The 18,789-nt window shown below is 34.6% G+C and overlaps 1 long non-coding RNA gene across 2 annotated transcripts; it reads left to right on the plus strand.

Annotated features, from left to right (window-relative positions):
- The first annotated feature begins 4,238 nt into the window (after positions 1–4,238).
- LOC126853018 (uncharacterized) lies at positions 4,239–7,043 on the plus strand. Of its 2 annotated transcripts, none has more exons than XR_007687894.1 (8): positions 4,239–4,387; positions 4,491–4,590; positions 4,710–4,793; positions 5,082–5,335; positions 5,594–5,641; positions 6,058–6,153; positions 6,566–6,759; positions 6,902–7,043. It is a non-coding gene; the product is annotated as an uncharacterized LOC126853018 (long non-coding RNA). The 2 variants fall into 2 exon arrangements; XR_007687893.1 differs by having other exon boundaries at positions 5,135–5,335.
- The last annotated feature ends 11,746 nt before the right edge of the window (positions 7,044–18,789 follow it).

Raw genomic sequence — 18,789 nt, forward strand, 5'->3', positions numbered from 1 at the left:
AAGATCGTCGGCAGGATCGCAGTCAATCTTTCCAGGCATCAGATCAAAATCGTCATCCTGAATCGACACGTCAGAGCGCGTCAAATCAGGCGCGCAAATCAGAATATCCCTAAGATCGGATAAATCGAGAAATCCAGCTTGCCGTCAAACTCGAGATCCGGTCAGAATCTCGCATCGAAGTGTCGATCATCAAATCAGGGATCGGATCGTTCAAAATCCGATCGGCGACATCAAAAGGCGTCGTCGCATCAAAGATCGTCGCCATCGCGTGCAGATCGGCACGCGTCAACGGAATCTTTGAATTCGATCAACAGCTCGGCTTAAATCGTCAGACAAATCAACACAAATCAATCGAATCAGGCGATCAGTCGGCATCGTCGTCCGATAATCGGTATAGGTCGTTCCAGCATCAGATCTTCCAGCTTTTTAAATCTATCAGAGATCAAGGCGTCGGCGTCGGAAATCCGGAGCGATGTCTCGGTTAATCGGCGCGATCCGATCGAGTCATCGGCTTCCGGCGCTTCGCATCGTCTCTGCGATCATCAAAATCGAATGATCAGAGACTGTATCGTATCGAGAAATCCAGATCACGCGTTGGAAAGGACAGAAGGAAGAGGACAAAGAAAAGGGATGGTCGAGAGGCGAGAAAGGGAGGGGGATTCAAATTGTGAGGCCAAGAGCCAGGTCGGGGTGAAGAGGAAGGAGTGTAATACAGATGTGTAATTGAAATCCTGAGGGGATCAATAAAGATACATACATACATACATACACTCCCCTTGATTTCTCCGTAGTTCCTGTTGTACCTTGACCCTTCTATCCTTTCCTATCTTTCCTTTTCATCCATCTCTATGTCCTTTTTCACAAAATAACCGAAGTCAAGTCTACTCTCCTTCCGATCTTTTCACCTCTATCTCCATCACGCCCATACTTCTATCTTCAAAAAACCCACACCTTTCTTCTTCTCACTTCGATAATTCCTTTTTCTTCTTATACCTCTCCCTCAATTCCTCCCAACATCTCCTCACAATCCCACTCCCCCTACCTTCCTCCAACCTCTTCTCGAACCCCCACGCCTTTCTTCCGACCCCCTCTCCTTCCCTCATTTCTCCCTTACCATCTAGCCTGCCCATTTCATCCATCAATCTTACAGCCTCTTCTTAGTCCTTTCCACTTCCATTCCTCATCTTCCATCCACAATTTCCACTTCATATCCCATCATCCATTCCCTGTTTCATCACCGATCATACACCCCCTATCTCTTATCTGCGCTTCCTGTCCTCCATTCTTCTGCATTATGAATGCATCCCAAGTAAGTAAATTCTTTTACCTCCTCTATCACCTTCCCTTTCCATCTCCAACTTACATTCCTTTTTCTTCCTCCTCCTTTCCTGAACCTTAAGATTTTCGACTTCTCCACATTTAATTCCAATCCCTTCTTTTCCAGATATCCCTCTAACCTTTCAATCATACTCCTCATTCCATCCTCCTCCTCCGCAATCAAAACCACATCATCCGCGTATGCCAAGGTATAAATTCTCATCTCCCCTAATTTAATTCCTCCCCATCCTCCTCTACTCATTATCTCCTCCATATCCGCCGTCACCAAATTAAATAAGTGAGGACTCAATGGATACCCTTGCCTTACTCCCCTTCCTGTCCAAAACCCTGCTCCCAAATTCTCCCCCCTCCTCACCCTGTTTCTAGTCTCCCTCGAGACATCCTCACTCCTTCTAGCCAGCCCTTCCCTCTCTCTCATCGTTTCCATCAATTTCCTCCTATCTACCGAATCAAACGCTGCCTTCAGATCTATAAAAAACACCACTAATTTTCCTTTCTTCTTACCCAACTGCTTGTTCACTAAATAATTTAGTACAAATATGTTGTCCATTGTCCCTAACCCCTTCCTGAATCCCGTCTGATTCTGCGGTACCAATCCCTTTTTCTCCACTTTATCGCTTAATCTACTTGCCAGCACCGAAGCGTACACCTTATAAAGCGTCGGTGTCAGCGACGCTCCCCTATACTCTTCTACCCTGTCCGCCTCCCTCTTCTTTAATATCGGCACAATCACCCCCTCACTCCACTCATCTATCCATCCCTCTCCCTTCCAAACTCTATTACATATTCTCCACATTCCTCCAGTTCTCCCCTTCTTACTTCAACACCTCCACCGGAATTCCATCCAACCCTACCGCTTTATTATCTTTCTGTCTTCCAATCCTTCCTTATCTCATTCCATCTCTCTCTCCATCCATCCATTCCATCCTCCATTCCATCCACTCCATCCATTCCATCCATCTTCATTCCTTCCATTCCTCCTTCTTTCCCATTCCATCTCCCTTCTGTTCCATTCTCCATTCCTTCCATCTTTCCTCTCTTCCTTCTTTCCTCTCCTTTATATTTCCTTTCGCTTCTCTATAAATATTCCCATCCTCTCCTTCTCTCCACCTCCTCAGCTCTCTTCTTACTATATTCTTTTCTTCCTTACACTCCCACCATCCTCTCTTCCTTCTTACCCCCTTTGATGCGCATCCACCTATCATCACCTCCTTTATCTTATCTCATTTTCCATCTCCATTCCATTCCTCCATTTCCTTCTTCACTCTTCTTCCACCATTTCCTCCTTTCTTTCTTCCTTCCATCCATCCATGATTGATGATCCATTATCCACCTCCATCCACTTCCATCCATTCCATCTCCATTCCATTCCATCCATTCCATTCCATCTCCATTCCATTCCATCCATCCTTATCCACTTCCTTCCATCCATTCTTTGTCCTTCGATCTTCTTCCAATCCCTCCTTCCTTCCTCTTCCTTCCATTCTTCTTCCTCCTCCTCCTGTTCTTTCATTCCATCCATTCTTCCATTTCTTCCTTCCTCTCCATCCATTCATTCCATTCCTTCCTTCTTCTCCATTCTCCTCCATTCCTTCCATCCATTCCACCTTCCATCCTTCCTTCTTCCTTCCATTCCTTTCCATTCCTTCCTTCCTTCCATTTCCTCCTCTTCCATTCCTTCCATTCCATCCTTTCCATCCATTCCTCTCCATTCCATCCATTCCATCCACTCTCTTCCATTTCTTCATCCATCATTCCACTCCATCCATCCTTCCTCCTTCCACCTCTTCCCTTCCATTTCCATTCCATTCTTCCTCCTCATCCCACCTCCACCATTTCTCATCTATTCTTATTTTTCCATATCCTATCCAAACCTTCCTTCCCTTCTTCTCCTCCTCCCTTGCTATCCCTTCTAATCTCCATCTCATTCTCCTTTCCTTCCACGTCCAATCCTCCAAAATTCTTTCCTTCCTACCTTTCAAAAGATTCTTCCTATTCCAAACCTCTCTTCTTTGATCCTCATTTTTCAGCTTTACTACAACCATTTCCCTTCCTTCCTCTACACTTCTACCTATCTTTCTCACTTCTTCAATCTCCGTTCCTTCCATTCCTTCCTTCCACTCCTTTCCATTCCATTCCCTTCTCCTTCCATTCCTTCCATTCCTTCTATTCCCTTCCTCCTTCCCTCCTTCCATTTCCTTTCCTTCCCTTCCCTTCTTCTCTTCTCTTTCTTCTTTCCATCTCTTTCCATTCTCCTTCTTCTTTCCTATCTCTCCACCACCTCCCCTTGCTCCCTGATTCCCTCCTTAACCTCCTCTTTCATATTTCTAATTTCTTCCCTCCACCTCTTCATGCCTCTCACTTCATTCATTAACTCCTCGATTTCTAATTTCCAGCTTTTCATCAGATGTTAAACGCCCCTTTTCCCTCTATCCATCCTAACTCCGCATCTTTCATTACTCCCGATTTTTTCCTACTTCTTACCACATCCTCTTCTCCCTTCCCCAACATCGGCTCCATCCTTTTTCTTTTCGATAGCTCCTCCACATTTCCGTAGCTACCTCTCCTTTCCTTTCCTTCTTTCATGGCAAACTGCGCCATCTTGTTTTCCCGCGCCCTCTATGCAGACTCCCGTCACCATTCACTAACCCGCTCTACGCTCTCCGCTATCTATACTCTATATATACTATCCTGTCTTGATCCAAATTCCACGAAATCAATCTTGAAGCTCCCGCTGAACACAAAACCAAATAATACATTTATCATCATAACAAAAACATTACAATTACACACATATAATAATTAGTATCTAAACATTATTCATTCATTTCTGCGCTCAGAACGCAAATCATTATTTTCACTATTAAAATTTCCGCGCCCAGTATGCTACTTTCTATTACAAGAATGACTTAACTATTTATTGAGTAATCCAGCTGTCGTTTCCTGTGATCGCTTCTAACGTCGGCTTCTAATGCTTCTAACTTCTAATGCTGCAACTCTCGGATCTGAAGTCGCAATTCGGAATCTTTTCCGCGTCATAACTCCAGATGTAAGTTCTCGTTGCTCAGTTCTCATCTCCATAGTTTGTTGTGCATTTCAAAATTGTTTCGTTGTCCAATTCTATTTTTCTCATTCTATATGTGATTTTTTAGTATTACAAGAATTTATCGCTGTCAAAAGACGAATTGCAGAAGCGAAAGAATCAATGCTCGCAGCATTGGCATGAGTACGAGAGACCTAAAACACCAGAAGGTATATTTATACTATTATATTATAATTTCTCATCACTTTTGTGATATATTATATAAAATTGTATTTTATATAATTGTATAAAATGTTATTATATAAAATGTAATTTTTTTTCTTAAAAGGATTTTGGGATCCAGAATTTCCTGAAACACAGTCGTTGGAATGTATAGAACCAGCATTAAAAAAAGGGCTGCATTGATTAGGAGGTATTGTACAATTTTTAAGTATATTATAAATAGATTTAGAACTTATAATAACATTATTTATTTTTATAACTACAATATATTTTTTGCATGTTCAGATAAATAATAATATTTGAAATGAACGCCAAAACAAAAACGTAATTTGTTTATAATTTATGAAAGTTACGAAAGTTATTTTTGAACATGTTTAACTAAAGTATATGTCACGTGACATTTTAAATATCTCAACGTCAAGAAAGCTGCATGTTAGATCTCAGTCATTCAAAAGTGTTGTTTAATTTCTGTTATTAGATCTTAGAATTGATAAATTAATAAATGTATTATTACAATTAAAATATATGAAGAGCAATCAATCGTTGGGAGGATGTAACGATGAAAAGGTACAATCGTTGGAAGGATGCAACTATGAGAAAATACAATCGTTGGGAGAATGCAACGATGAAAATGTACAATTGTTGTGAGGATTCAACGATGAAAATGTACAATTGTTGGGAGGATGCAACGATGAAAAGTTATAATTGTTGGAAGAATGCAACGATGAAAAGGTACGTTGATTGGTATTTAATTCTTTGACAATTGAGGTAAATATTATGAATTAAAATTTATTCTATTACGTGATTTTTACTAAAACGATGCATCATAAGCGAATAATTCAAGGGTACATATTTAATTAATAATTAATAATTTCTGTAATTTGACCACACATTATTCTGAAAACATTAATGTATTTAATTTTATTATTGCAATTAACAATTTATTTTTTACACACATTATTCAATTAAAATTCATAGCTGTCTTTTTAGATTTCTAAATATGGAGAAAGCACCACTGTAAACAACCATATTTCAAAGGTATATTATAATTTCATCATGCGACATTTTTGTGCGAAGATAACTAATGTTTTACAAGATTTTAAAGCCAAAAAGTTATTTTTTTATTATAATTAATTTTCATAAAAAGCTTATAATAAGGAGCTTATTCTGTAACTTTTAATGTTATCATTATGTGTCATTACGCAATTAAAACGTGAAAAATATTTGCACAATGATACCTAAACATCGTTAAAAGTTACAGAATAAATCCCTAAATGTTTAGTCGAAATATACCCCTCATTGTATTTATAAATTTCTGAATACGGAGAAGTAAATTTCGCGATTGATATCAATCTGTTTATAATTTGTATAATTATTTTATATATTTAGTTTCTGAAAAATTAATGTAATTAACCAAAAATTAATCTATATTAACCAATTTTTATGCTTTGAAGAGTCCACTAATACATGAACGTGAAAATGAACCAAAATCTCGACGTCATTTAATCAAAACTACTGCAATTATGAGTAATAAAGTGTGTAATGATAAGGTATCGTGTAAAATATTTATTTGAAAAAAAATATGATTGCTTATACCGAGAGAAAAATGTTTCAAATTCAAATACGAGTGAAGGAGGTATTTATATCTTTAACGCAACAAATTTTATCATTATTTTTTGTTTTTTGCATAAATACATTCAATCAAGATTCAAGATATTTGTATTTTGTTTTAATACTTTAGTACTTTAATATTTAAGTACTTTAGTACTTTAGTACTTTGGTAAAAAAGATGTCTAAGAAAAAAAGATTCTAAGAAACATAAAATATTAATTTAATTCTTATACATTTGGATAAATTTTTCTCTCTGCATACATAGTGTACTATTATAATAGTAGTATAATATACATTTAATATATAAATCAAAAATTTAATAAGTTAAATTTTTGTACTCGTTTTTTGCAGTTAAAAGAAAAAAAACGTTGCTTAAAGAAATTTCGAAATTACAATCAAGAATTAAAGAATTACAGGAACGCAATAACAAATTACGAAATAAACGTAATGAAATAAAACAAAAGCTAGAGGAAGCAATGTCCGAGTTAACAAATGTAAGAAAACTAAATGAACGGCGTTGATCGATAAAACTAACAAATGCGAAGGTAAGAAATTATGTATACATTGATGCAGTCTGAGCAAAGTCTTGTTTTAAACGTTATGACTCTACAGTCATAACGTTTAAAATAAGACTTTGCTCAGATTTTTATCTACATAAAAATAATTAAAACATTTTAATTTTTACAGCAACGCTTAAAACCATATTGACTACCAATATCAACATGCAATAAAAATATAATTATATATAACTACTTGAGGATTAATATCTAAATCGTATTTCTTTTATAAATATTTTATGTTGATAAAGAAATAAAAATTTTATTTTAAATAGCTTGATTGTCATTCATAATAAGAGTAAATCCGACTCACACCACATACTTTTATCCATGGATTAACAATAGTAAATTTCAATTCAATTGTATTAAAACAGATTGTCTATCGTGATGTAATCTGCAAAATCGTGAAATTTCGAATAAAAACGGATTACTTTTGTCTTCCTCCGATAGATTTACATCGCATTAAAACCGATTTAATTATAATTTATAAAATCGTATAATTTCGAATTGAGATGGATATATATTACCGCACATTAATCCACTTAAAGCGTACTAAATTTGATTTGACTATTTTCAATTAGTTTTATATTTAATACCCTATTTTCGGTGCAGAAATCCCGAGCGTTTCGAATTATTTTTTTTTTAATCGGTTTTAATCAACCATTTTCGGCAGGGTTTTGTTATATAAATATTATTATATTTTGTGTGAAAATTATATTTAGAACAATTGTTAAATTTTTGAAAATATATTAGCCATTTGGTAACTATACATATATATCGTACATATATGTGTATAGTTACCAAATGGCTAACATATTTTCAAAAAATTTAACAATTGTTCTAAATATAATTCTCACACAAAATATAATAAAATATTTATATAAAATATTTATTTTATGTATATATTAATAATAACTTGTAATAAAGTAATAATAGCTAGGAGAGAAAATCTAATGATTATCTTAAATATATTGCATATATTAACATTTTTGAAATTTTAACAATTGTTTTAAATATAAATATAATTTTCACACAAAATATAATAACGTTTATATAATAAAACATAAAAAATTTTGTTGAAACGTCTCATGTGGGATTAAACTTGAATCTATTAGGTGATTGAACATCTTGAACATTTTGCTTTATACAGGATATCCCAAAAATTTTGACACACCCAAAGTGTGGAGATAGATTGGGCCGAACTGATTCGAAAAGTCCTGTACCATTTTTCTCTATAACGCTTCAGAAAGAAGTTATTATTGAGTAAAGTCTGGCTAATCAGAGTTGATCTTTAGCTGGATACACGTCAGTGAGCCGCGCGCCTAGTAGTGATGCGCCGTTGTACAGCTGAACGTTCACGCACACTATCAGGCGCGTCGCTCACCAACGTGCGCTTGACTAAAGATCGGCTATAATTGGCCAGACTTTACTCAATAATAACTTCTTTCTGAAGCGTTATAGAGGAAAATGGTACAGGATTTTTCGATTCAGTTTGGCCCAATCTACTTTCACACTTCAGATGTGTCAAAATTTTTGGGACACTCTGTATATAGGCTTTCATGCTACCAGTATTCATGTAGTATATATGCTTACGCGATATCGATATAATTGTAGAAAAATAATATATAATTATTAGTATATGAAATTACGATTACGATTATTAAAATGTAATGTCAAACAAAGATTGACAATCGTGCTATTTCTATTCTGCTGACATAATACATATGAAATATCGATAACAAAGCAAAAAAACATCAAGTCTAACAGGCACCCGTGATTTACATATTGTATATTTGTTCAATCTATTATCTATTATCCTACTATTTTTATTGGTCATCATACAATATTTAATTGCATGTACAATTTTAATTATAATTTAAACATATGCATATATGCACATATGTATATACGCAAATATAAAATTCTCAAAAAATGGGCGCCCGTTAGTCTTGTTGCATTACTGCTTTCAGCCACGAGATACCAGAAAGCATTTTCAGGCCGTATCATCGGAAAATCTTGGCCGTTAAAGCGATACGCTAAAGGAACAAGAATAGCCGAGTATTTTCGAAATTTTAACAATTGTTTTAAATATAAATATAACATAAAATATAATAACGTTTTTAATCGAGATTGTCGCTCCTTGTCTGATATTAGTTGCTTTCCATTTACATCAAAACTCAGATAATTCTCACTTATGATTCATAACTCAGTTGTATGCATATTCCTTTTGATGCTGAGAAAATGAGATTCAACTGAGTTTCTGCACACGATCAAGACCGTGTGCTTTAGTGAGTCTACTAGACACTAAAGCACACATAAGCTCACACTAAAGCTCACGTAAGAAAAGTAAGGTTATAAACCTGCAATATCACTTGCGCGTTCCTTTTATTCATTGAACAACTGACATTTTATTTGAGTGTAAAATACTCACATAACTAAGTGACTCAGTATTACTTGAGTGCAAATGGAAAGCAACTAATATCTCCCAATAATCGCATTCGTGTGCTCAATATATTGGTGTTTGTGCCTTCATGGACGCTACACATATACGCGATGAAAAAGAGACAAATATGATGCAATCATCTCTTTTTGTCAAGCAATCAGTGGTTGTATCTGATGCTCAATGCTTAAAGCGGGGAGCACACACTTTTGCATAAGCGCATAACTATGAACATAAAGAAATTGATTGGTCCACAAATATATGCATAAGGAAATGAACCAATCAATTTCCTTATGCTTATAGTTATGCACTTATGCAAAAGTGTGTGCTCCCCGCTTTATGCAGGTGTATATCACACAGATACTTCACATATACAAGGTGTAACAGAGAGACAAAGACGGCACGATCATCTCTCTTTGTCAAGTGATCAGTGTACTACTAAAAAAATTTCCCCACTGTTCCTTCCAAATAGTTCTAGTGATATCCGTTTTTTTCGTATTTTGTCTCGAAGAATTCATATTTCTTCTTCTAATTTTTTTTGGTAAATTCTTTACAAAGCCTAAATTGGCGCTAAAGAGCCGGATTTTGCATTTTGGCTTTCAAAAACTGTATAATAAATAAAATCCAACTCTTAGCCAACTGTATCTAACCTGCCATGAACTGTACCTTATTTGTCAACTTATGAAATATTATTTTAATTCTTTTTTCCAAAAAATGGCGCTTTAGCGTCAATCTTACGATCCTACTGATTACGAATATTGTTGCTATAATGCAATTTTCTTTGTATTTTGACCGTAAAACGAAAAAAGCAGAATCCGTAATTCACGGCTATCCGCGAGATTTTCTGCCGACTCTTAATTCATACTTGTGATTATTAGTTCTTGGCTTGGCCATTTGAATTCTGGCGGCGCTGAGATCTTGAATTGCACAATGGCTAGTCATTAGCAGTCCATAAGTATATAGTCAAAAGATCTCCGTATACTTAGCAGACAAATTTGGTATTTTTTATTTTTTGTTATTGCAATCGTTTAGGAATCATTTGGGCAAATTTAGGAATATATTTTCATAGTTTAGGAAATAATAATTTGTTTATAATAAATAAAAATTAATTGAGCGTATAGTTAGCAGACATAAAAAAACATTTAAAAAATTCTTTTTTTATTTTAATCAACGTGAAATCATTTGGAAAACATCGTCTGTAACGTTTAGAAAAAAATAATAGTTTTTATTTTATAATAATTAATTTTCTATCAGCTAATAATTCAGAACTGGATACATAAGGTCAAATATGCAAAACTAAATGGATGGGATCCGATAGTTCACATTGCTAATTGGTCAATTGTTGCACTCTGGATTGGACTCTGATTGGTCAATCGTACTAGATTGATCTATTTTCTTAAGATGTCTTTTCACGCTTTCGACGCTTATTTTTAGCGTCAAAATAGTCATATCATTAAAATTGATGCTATATTGTGAAAAATCCATGAAAAGAGTCAATTTATAGCATCAATACTGGCCAATAGTACGGCTTGACGCTTGTCGCTGAAGTTGAGAAAATCTAATTTTTTTCTTGACATTAGCACGGCTAGCGTTGAGGCGAAAGAATACTATAGTGACTATGTTTATACGTCACCCTTAAGGCTATTGCACGTTAAAATTTTAGTCATAATTGTAAAGCCGTAAGTAAATCAATCAATCACAGTTCAAATATTCTTATTATGTTTAGAATGTTTGATTGTGATTGGTCAATTTTCTTACGCCATTATGATTACGACTAAAATTTTTTAACAATGGCCTTTAGGGCCAATTTTGTCATCTTCGGTTAGATTAACTAAAGATTAACCGAACGGCAGGGTGACAAATGAAATGATAAGAATGCTTGATTTTCATTCAACTCTATTGCCACCCTGCTGATTTTAAACATCGGTTAACTTAATTGAAGGTGATGAAATTGACTCTTAATTAAATTTAATAATGTCCGTTGTTGTAAAACTGGCCAACCATAGCTATTCCTCTGAAGAATGGAATGACTGTGATTGGTTTTAGAAACTACTAAATTATTAAACCCGATTAGGGGTGACGTGTAAACATAATCTGAGATTGCTCAATTTCTTATAAATTACAACTATATTGTAAACCACGCCTGTTGCATGAAAAATTTTTGATCGTTACTATAAAGGTATATTCAGACAAAATAAGCGCAGATAAATATGCAAGAAAAATTAATTAGTCCATATGCATTAAGAAAATGGATCAATCTAGTACAATTGACCAATCAGAGTCCTAATATAACAACTAGTCAATTAGCAATGTGGACTATATTGGATTCCATCCATTTATAATAGCATATTTGATTCTTATGTATTCGGTTCTGGATTATTATTTGATAGAAAATTAATTATTATAATATAAACTATTATTTCTTAAACGTTAGAAACATTATACACGTGTTTACAAATGATTTCACGTTGATTAAAATAAAAATTTTTTTTTTTTAAATTATGTCTGCTAACTATACGCTCAATTAATTTTCATTTATTATAAATAAATTATTATTTCCTAAACTATGAGAATTTATTCCTAAATTTGCTCAAACAATTTCCAAACGATTGCAACAATAAAAAATAAGAAATATTAAATTTGTCTGCAAAGTATAAGAAGGTGGTCAAAGGATATTATCGAATATGTTAAAGCAGAGAAAAGCGGCCATCCCGGCGTTTTTCATACGATAGTACTCGGTTCACGCAGCAGCGCCTCTACGTCCATTTTACGGCCGGAATTACATGGCCACATCCATTTCCAGGCAGGATAAAACAGTCGAATGGTTCATTTTTGTACTACGTCCACTTTTCAATTTTAGTTCATGTCTGTGCTACATTCACTTTTCGATATTGTCGATTCTAATAATACACTGATCGCTAGACAAAGAGAGATGATTGCGTCGTCTTCGTCTCTTTTTCATCGCATATGTGTGTAGCGTCCATGAAGGCACAAGACATGTTGAACACACAGATGCGATTGGAAGTTGGAATGAGATAATATATAATAGACAAGGAGCGATAATCGCATGCTGTCCTTGTTTCTCTAGCGTTTTGCTTTATGACAGAAATACGGGCTGAAAATGCTTTTTGGCCTTTGATGGTAGAAAGCAGTTATGCAATAAGACTAATAAGCACCCACTTTTTGCAAATTTTATACTTGCGTATATACATATGTGAATATATATGTTCAAATTATAATTAAATATTGTTTAATGATCAATAATAGTAATCGAATAATAGGTAACAAAATGAACAAGTACAAAATACATAAACACGAGTGCTTATTAGACTTGCTAATTTGTTGCTTTGTGACTATCATCGATACTTTATTTGTATATCAAATCAACAGGATAGAGAAATAGCACGATCGTCAATTCTCGTTTGACATTATTGTTTAACAATTGTAATCGCAATTTTATAAACTAATAATTATATTATCTTTTTTCAATTCTTCATATCGTGTAAATACATGCAGATACATTAATTATTATGGATTACTAAAACGTACGGCATATAAATGTATTATCAAAGTAAATCTCGATAAAACAATTTTAGAAAAAAATAATTTTTATAAGATAATTTTTCTACAATAAAATAATTTATTTTTATATAATATTTTTATTATTTTTATAAAATGTTACGTACATTAAAATATATTTTTTCTTTTACGTACTGTATAACATATATACAATATATTAAAAATTATTTTCTGCCTTTTTATTATCTTTGAAATAAAGGTATTATAAACGTAAGAAGAATATAAGTATGTAACATAAGTAATGATTAAATTGATATTTTCCAAGAATACATAGCTAAATGAGCAGAGTAGCGTTCGGTTTCTCACACCGTAGATCAGAGTTCGAATCTCCCGAGTTTGGCGAAAATTTTTTTTACTTAAATTTATCATGTACTTATATGCATTTGAAAAATATAATTATTTTTAAAATTTGTTATATTTTCAGAATAAAGTTTATACAAAAATAAAAATCAAATAATTTTTGTGATATTCTCTATCCTATTAATATAATACACAAAGTATCAATGATAGTCACTGTTTGAGATTGCAGCGATCCGCAATCTCGAACTCAGCATATAGTTGCCGCGTCGTCGCCGCGCGCGCGATGCGAGGCGGCATTTTTGCGACCGAGCGAAAACGCGCGGCATCAATAAACACCGTCGCTCTTCTCAAAGGATCCAAGATAAAATTGTGACAAACAAGTCGTATAAAAACGGTCGGCGGAAATGAGCAAATTTCAGGAGCCTTCTAGATCCTTCGAGAAGGCGGCAATTTTATAAAAGTGAGCCGGCGGCCGCAATCCGGGCAGTCCGCTAAGAACAATCGACGTGTGCAAGCTATCCTAGTGATAACAAAAATTCGGTTTCGTGGAGAAATATTCATATATTTCAGTGCCGTTGTGTGACTATCGGAGTTATTCCGAGACAGACGATTTATCGCTGTTCATCCGCCGCGTGCGAATTACGATTACAATTGTGTGACACGCGTAATCTATCGTGTGACTAGTGTACATACATAGTGTGCATCGTTCTAGCCTTAATCGCGTTGCGATACTCGCGGGTGTGTCTGTCCGTTGTCCGTCTCACTGTGCGCTTAACTTTCCGCGGCACGCTCGCTCGCGCGTCCACATCACATTCGTGCACAGTCACAAAGCATCAAGTTTAACAAGCACCCGTGTCTTACATATTTTGTATTTGTTCATTCTGTTACCTATTATTTGACTACTAATATTGTTAATCCTACAATATATTTAATTGCATTGTATAATTTTAATTATAATTTGAACATATATATTCACATATGTATATACGCAAGTATAAAATTTGTAAAAAGTGGGTGCTTATTAGTCTTGTTGCATAACTGCCTTCTACTATGAGGCTAAAAAGCATTTTCAACCCGTATTTAGGCCGTAAAACGATACGCTAGAGAAACAAGAATAGCATGTGATTGTCGCTCCTTGTCTATTATATATTATAGGTCATTGCACGTGAAAAAATTCTAGACATAATTGTAAAATCGTAAGCAAATCAACCAATCACAGTTAAATATTCTAATTATGTTGTTAGAATGCTTGATTGTGATTGGTCGATTTGCTTATGGTCTTATGATTACGACTAAAATTTTTTCACTTGCAATGGCCTTATCTCATCCTAACTTCCAACAATCGCATCCGTGTACTCAACATGTCGGTCTTGTGCCTTCATGGACGCTACACACATATAAAAGAGAGACGAAGACGACGCAATCATCTCTCTTTGTCTAGCGATCAGTGTACTATCAATATCAACAATATCTAAAAGTGGATGTAGCACAGATATGAACCAAAATTGAAAAGTGGACGTAGTACAGAAATGAACCATTCGGCTGTTTTATCCTGCCTGAAAATGGACGTGACCATGTAGTTCCAAGCGGCCGTAAAATGGACGCAGAGACGCTGCTGTACGAGACCGAGAGCTATCGTACGAAGAACGCTGGGATGACCGCTCTCAGGCTTCTTTCTGGTGTAACTTCCTGCCAATTCTGAAAATTATATTTTAGCTAGTAATTAAGTATCGCTTTTACCTTGCAAAATATCTATTAAATAGAACAATTATTTAATCTATTTGCTTTTATTCTAGTTGTTAATTAATTTCATTAATCGCTTATCGTTCTAGTTCCATATGGTTATTTAATTTAAAAATATATATATTTTAATTCTTTTAGTAATAATAATCGATGGCGCAAGGAATTGAGAATTCCTCAGATCGACAAATCAGGAAGCATTATTTAGAACAAGCTAGCTGTATAGCAGTGACTTTGTAGAACTAACCTGCTGATTACTTTAAAAACGGACTTGCGAGCTTCGCATTCGATAATATCGATACTATCATCTAACTTTCAAGATTTCAATATTTAATCATACAGACAAATACATAATAATTAATCACTCTTAAATTAAGGAATAAATGCATCGCACTTTATGGAATCATAAAACGTATATAATAATAACTTGTTAAAAATATTTATAATTCTTTTATGTTATATATATTTATCCAAAACATCACATACAAAACTTTTAATACTATATCTAATAAAATTTAACGTTATAAATAATTAAAATTATAATAATTAAAACAGATTATTATATAATGCTTCCATAAAGAAATGATCTTTATAAAATTAATATGCTTTATTGTAATATTAATCAAGCGACCATAAATATAAATTTAAGAGGCTTATTCTATGGAATCATAAATTATATACATTACATATAATAGTTATCTAAAATAACTATTTTCTAAATTATAAAATGCTATAACTTTATAATTTCCAACTTATTACCAGAACTGAAATAGATAGAACAAATGATTCCATAAATTAATAAGCATAAATATTAACTATATTATTAAATATTTTATATTATAAAATATTAATTAAGCTGAAAAGAATGAGCAAAAGCTTCACATCGGTGACACCTGATATTGCGAGCGATAAGTTGAACGGATTCGGGACCGCTACGACCGCGAGCGCCGAAACTTAAATGGCAGATAAGCATATTGATCGACAATTCTTAGAAGAATTGTTGCTAAAAATCTTTCTTCTCGGAAATTCTCCACTGTGAATCATCCTAAGAACATTTCAAAGCGCAACGCGTGATCTGCACACGGCCCGAAAGCCCTTCGTTTCGATAGTATATAAGCCAGCGATTTTGAATCTCAGAAGCATTATACCGTAGTACTTCATAAGCATTATTTTACGGGCAGTCATAGTCAGGATCGATAGTCAGCATTATAGCGCAATATTTCATAAACATTATTTCAAGAGCATTTAGTAGTCGCGCTTCATTACTATTTCACTTCGGTTCATCATTATTTCATTACTATTTCGTACATTATTGTTCAAGTATTTGCTCTGTATTATTCGTTCATTATTAAACTCATTCACTCCCGAGCTCATTTTCGACTCATTCATCCGCTCTGCATCTAGTCATTGTTCGCGTATTCGTTATACTATTCGCTATACAATTTCGATTAACACATTAATTGCTGTCGATTCAATGTTTAAATAGTGTAAAAATTAAGGAAATAATAAAAGACTTTGTGCATACGTCTGTGTACTTTTATCCGGTCTACCTCATCCACGACCGATGTCTTAAAGGACAAGAGAAGAGCCTAACAGAGTACGACCAGGACTTAAGCAAAAGGAAGGATTTTTCTGCCACATCACGGTAAGTATTTACAATTACTATAAACCCCCGTCTTTCCATAAATATTAGGAACTTTATTTCAATTGACTGACAACCCTTAATATCATTTAATTACCTTTTCATCCTCTAAATAATAAGAAATCCCCTGTCAAGCATTAGCAAGTGGCTGACAGTTTCCAGTCAGTCAACTTTAATCTATTATCCTACTATTATTTAAACCCCCTACCCCCCATAATATCAATACTAAGTAAGATTTATAAATTCCATGCAAAATATACACTATTGTTGTCATTTAAACCTGACTTAATCTTGCAACATTTTGTTCTTTTTCACGAAAATCCATCGTTGCCGAGCGCTCATGGTGCCCCTGGCGACTCTCCCTTTCCTTCTAAATTCTTGATATAACCCTTAAACCTAGTTGCCGAGCGCTGATCAAGGTGCCCTGGCGGCACTTCCTATCGATTTAAAAACTTCTCACAAGAAATGACAACAGGAGATTAAATTGAAATCAAAATTTATTATCTAATTTTCTGAACACAACCCAATCTTTGAACCTAGTTACGGTGCCCTGGCGACATTACCCGTCCTCTCTAAAATTCCATCGTTGCCGAGCGCTTATTATGGTGCCCTTGGCGACATTCGACGTCTTTTCTAAACCTTCTCTTTCTATCAGAAATATATAGTGCGTTCACGCATGAATCGCATAAAACGCAATGCATTGCATGCGCGCATTGGCTTGTTCCCTTTTGCTTATCACACTTACTGTGCATAGAGAAACAGAACAAATTCATGCGCGCTTGGACTGTCTGTAAATAGATAGTAAATGAGCAGATTGATTACATAATATTTTAAAACAATGTGAAAATTACAAAAGTGAGGAAATTCATTGGAGCATCTATGATTTCATTTGTTAAAATCTAGAAAATCTGTTCATTACTCCAATTTTCATTTTGTTTTAAGATATACAATCTACTCCGAGATATCGGTTGATGTGATATCTTCCATTAATATTTGCAACTAAGTTGATATTGATGGATAAGATAATAATGACAAAATCTTTTCAGTATCACAGACGTTGAATATCCACATTTCATTATTAACATACATTTGTAGCTTCTTCAAGATCATTTGTTACAAATTTTGGAATAACAAATTCTTATAATTTGTAGTAAGTCTCTTTCCCGCCTAAATAACTCTCGCGCATGGACCACGCATGGACTACACCATTTCGGGAGATGAGGCAGTTCATGCGTTCTCATGCGCCATGGTATCATAACGTGGCATTGTGGTGAGAGATCATTCTTGTTACGTCTCAGCGACGCTCTTTCTCTCTCCATACCTCAGTTAGTGAGAAAAAGCTTGCTCTCTACTTTTATAGGGCAACCTGTTTTCACCGGCTATACCCCAGGGGCTATACGCCGAGAGCTAGGACTAATCTAGTGGATCTAGGGGAATGATGTAGCGCGGAACTAGTTGGTAATAGGAAGTTTTCACTAGGTATTTTAGGGATATGGACGCAACTAGGTAAATGTGTTACGTCTCAGCGACGCTCTTTCTCTCTCTATACCTCAGTTAGTGAGAAAAAGATTGCTCTCTACTTTAATAGGGCAACCTGCTTCCACCGGCTATACCCCAGGGACGCCGAGAGCTAGGACTAATCTAGTGGATCTAGGGGAATGATGTCGGCGCGGAACTATTTGTTACTAGGAAGTTTCACTAGGTATTTTAGGGATATGGACGCAACTAGGTATACGTAATTCGAAGGTTAATCAGATTTAAAGAATAGACCTTTAATATTATAATAAAAGAAAGATATCGATTATGGTTGCGTTTTAGCGGCAAGTCCGCTTGTATTGCGGGTTCACCATATGCAAGGGGCTTGTTACTTAAGATATATATATATTAATTAGAAACCGTAAGAGTTAGAGAATTAAGATTTGAAAAGGAACATTATGATAGAAATTAAGGATAGTTAACAAATTGTGGACACTAAATAATAGAGAGTTAGTTAGATCGAATTAATTTATTATGAGAATTGTCTAAAGGATAAGGTCTTTTATTTAATATCAATACTTGATTATATTATGACTCTAAATTTCTGATAGAAAGGGAAGGTTTAGAAAAGAGGTCGAATGTCGCCAGGGCACCGTAATTAGCGCTCGGCAACTAGGTTCAAGGGTTGGGTTGTGTTCAGAAAATTAGATAATAAATTTGATTATAATTTAATCTCCTGTTGTCATTTCTTGTGGGAGATTTTTAAATTGATAGGAAACGCCGCCAGGGCACCTCGATCAGCGCTCGGCAACTAGGTTTAAGGGTTATATAAAGAATTCAA

This window comes from Cataglyphis hispanica, chromosome 11, assembly GCF_021464435.1.
Source record: "Cataglyphis hispanica isolate Lineage 1 chromosome 11, ULB_Chis1_1.0, whole genome shotgun sequence".
In the NCBI taxonomy this organism is placed as follows: domain Eukaryota; kingdom Metazoa; phylum Arthropoda; class Insecta; order Hymenoptera; family Formicidae; genus Cataglyphis; species Cataglyphis hispanica.